This window comes from Notamacropus eugenii, chromosome 3, assembly GCF_028372415.1.
Source record: "Notamacropus eugenii isolate mMacEug1 chromosome 3, mMacEug1.pri_v2, whole genome shotgun sequence".
Classification (NCBI taxonomy): Eukaryota; Metazoa; Chordata; class Mammalia; order Diprotodontia; family Macropodidae; genus Notamacropus; species Notamacropus eugenii.
The window spans coordinates 117462815-117466628 of record NC_092874.1 but is presented as its reverse complement, the minus strand read 5'-3'; positions in this window follow the sequence as shown (position 1 = coordinate 117466628).

The window sequence follows — 3814 nt, the reverse complement described above, 5'->3', positions numbered from 1 at the left end:
AAGTTCAGATATACATTGGATTATTCTTCTCTGATTCACCCAAATTTTCTGGGTACTTTTCTGACATATAATAAACATTTCTTAAATGCCTACTACATCTCAAGTATGTGCTAAGCACTGAGGATACAGACAAAAGACAGTCCCTGTCCTCTAAGAGTTTATAATCTAGTAGGCCAGACAACCTACAAAAGGAAGCTAAAAAGCAGGGGAAGGGTTATTAGGGGGAACAGGTCCCTGGTGCAGGAGAATGAAGGAGAAATCCTGAGGCATGCAGATGGGTAGGAAATGAAGAGATAGTTGACCTGGGCTCCCTCCTTAAATGGAACTTTCAGGAGAATAGGTCTCCCTTCCCAATCAAAGAGAGGGAAAGGCCTCAAAGGCAGAGGGGACTAATGAGAAAAAAGTTCCAGGGCTGAAGTTCTCTCACTGGATGATGAGATTCCTGGAGCATGTTGGAGAAATCCAGAGAAATTCAACTGATAGGCTGTCAACAGCCCCTTTTGTCAATATGTGTAGCACAAGGCTTAAAGAATGAACAAGCTTATTTACAGGTCAGAGAAAACAAATAGAGCACACGTCAGAGTCTGCGGAAAATAACAATTCCTGCCAATGAGCACATATTCCCCTAGGGGCCTGTATAGTATTGGCTACTTATAGTCATGGCTGTCATGAGAGAAGTCAGCTCTCTAACTCTAAGAATAATAACTGACATTTATAGAATACTTTAAAGCTTGCAAAGTGCTCTACATATATTATCTCAGTTGAATCTCAAAACAACACTGAGAGGGAGGTATTGCAGGTATTATTATACCCATTTTGTTTATATTTGGTTTCCAAGGTTAAGTGCCTTGCTCATGATCACATAGCTAGTAAGTGTCAGAGGTGAGATTTGAAAACGGTCTTCCTGACTTCAGCTCCAGCACTCCATACCCCACACCATGGTGCCTCTCTAAAATGTCCCTTCCATGCATGAATTTTATTGATGCGCTTGGCCTGGTGCTGCCCCTCATAGTTTCCCTGGCTGGCTATCCAGCATCACTCTGGCATTGGTCCTTCAGAAGACGGTGCCAGTTCCAAACTCTTGGTTCCTCTTCTACAGTTCCTGGTGACCAGGGTCCCAGCTAGAAACTCAGGAGACCCCTTGTCTCTTTCCCATACAGCACTCAATAAAGGACTTTGCTTTGGGTGTTCACAATCAACACCGCAGCACAGACATCAAATAACCAGAGGATAACCCAGGGCATCCTTCTTTCATCCCTTCAGTATTCACATCTTAGTAAACTTTCTCAATCTCCTCAATCTTCTTCAATCTCCCCTCCACCCACCACCTCTTATGACATTTTGAATGCTTACTATGCACTGAGGATAACAAGACAAAAATGAAACCAGCCAACCTTCAAAGAAATTTCATTTTATGGGGCTACAATGTACACACAGATAAGCAAATACACTGTATTTTGAGGAGGGAGATAACACTAACAACTAGGTACATCTGGGAAGGCTTCCCGTAGAAGGTGGTACCTAAGCTAAACCTTAAAGGAAGGATTCTGAGAGGTAGAGATGAGGAAGTCATCCATTCCAGACACTGGATTGTTTCAGGAGTGAAGAGTCAGGATGACACCCCCACAGATAAGAAAAGGTCAATGTCAAGTAGCTGAAGTAGGTGTCAACAGTTGAGAAATGAGTATTTGTGGCATGTGAATGTAAGAGAATATTGCTGATATTAAGAACTGATGAATATGTAAAATTCAGAGAAACATGGAAAAAATGGCATGAACAGAGGTAGACTGAAATAAGTGGAACAAAGAAAACTATGCACAATTCCAGCAACAATATAAATAAGTGCAATCAAAAAACCCTTGAAATTGGAATTATATATGTGGAATTACAATGTTTGATCAAACTCAGCCCCCCAAAAATAGAAGAGAAAATGTGCCTCCCTCCCTATTCCATTTCTCTGAAGAGACAAAGTAATACAGTTGTGGAACACCATCAAGCTATCAGTGACTCAGCTAATATATTTTCATGAGTATTAAAACATTGGTTTTGCTGAAATGCTTTTTTTCACTTTCTTTTTATTCTCTGTTGCAAGGGATGGCTCCCTTGGGGAAGGTTAAGGAGAGGAAGAAATACATTCAGAAGCTATCATGTGAAAACAAAAGATAGCAATAAACTTTTTTCTATCTAAAGAAAATGACAGTTGGCTGTACTTTCTAGTGTCTGCAACTGAAAACCTTTGAAGGACCTGGATTAACCCCTTCCTGTTTCTTCAAAAGGCAGACATGTCACAAGCCAGGAGTCCTGCACCTGTGGGGTCTGGGGCAGTTCTGGATCCAACCAATGGCTTTACCTTCTGAAGTCCAGGCAATGGGATATTAACAAGTCCACACTTTTAAAAAGTTCTAAAGGCATAAGTGGACCATATCTCTGCCTCTTAGCGATATAACAAGCTTAAGATGCCTTTCTATCATAATAGTACAGCAAAGTAAAATCTGTTTAGAGCTACAAGAGATCTTAGAGTTCACCGAGGCTAGGGGATTTATTCTGGGAAGTTTGGATTCAGTCAAAGGACCTAGAGGGCCACATGTGGTTCTCCACCCCTGACTCCTAGACTAACCTACTCATTTGCAAATGAAGATCAAAAAAGCTAACTGGAATGCCCAAAACAGTGGACAAGTTGAGATTTGAAATCTGGTCCCCTGACTCTAAATCCAGTATTATCCCACTGTACCCTACTCTCTTCTATCATACTGCTCAATCCTAGAGTGCCTCTGTGTATATACTGCCCAACTCCTGACACTTAGAAGTAGCCTAGCATCAGGTCTATCTACAGGGAGAGTGCAATGGACAGAGACTTCTATTGGATAGTGGGCCTGGTCCATTCGGTAGTATAATCCTCCAAGATTAACATGGTTGCTCTCGGTGCTGCCCAGCGCTTAGATCCTTTTGGCCTTGTGGAAAGACTTTTGCTGCCAGAGTCATTTCTTCACTTAGCATCCATCCAATGAGGACTCATCAAACACTTATTATATGCAAAGCATTGCTCTAAACATTGGGGAGCTGCAGAGGTCATTAAGATACTGATTCCTGATTTCTTCCCTCATAGACCCTATCACTGTCCCTTGCAGAGGGCAATATCTCACATACATGAGCAACAACCATGCAAAAATTATATAATAGCCATGATGTAAAACAGAGTAGAATAAGAGACAAGATAGGGACAGCAGAGATACCATGTGAGACCAGAGGAAGCAAAGATCATTTCTTAATGGAAGGACCAGGGAAAACTGTTTCAAAGATGTAACATTGAGCTGCATTTCAAAAAGTAGAGATGAAGAGGAGGCATTCCATATATTGGAGATAGTGTAGGTAAAGTATAGAATGTCTAAGAATTTGAACAATTATAAGAAGACTTATGGCTATTTATAGCAGTGAGAGGCACCAGTGAAACAGAAACAACAAACAGTTCTTGATTTCAATGAGTTTTTATTTTGTAGGGGAAAATATTATATACACACACAAGTAAATACAGAATAGATAAATAAACTCAAGGTGGTTTGAGAGGGAAGGCGCTAGCAGGAAAGCAATGAGGAACAATCAGAAAAGACCTCGTGTAAGAAGTGTCGTGAGCTGAGCTTTGAAGGCAGTTAGTGATTCGAGTAAGTATAGAAGGTTGCCTATGTGGAGATACAGAATTTCTTAAGAAACAGATCTCTTAAAGAACATTTCATTTTACAGATGAGAAAACTGAAATCCTGAGAGAAGTGATCATAAGAAAAAAATATCTGATATCTGTGCAAAAGGGATCCCAAGA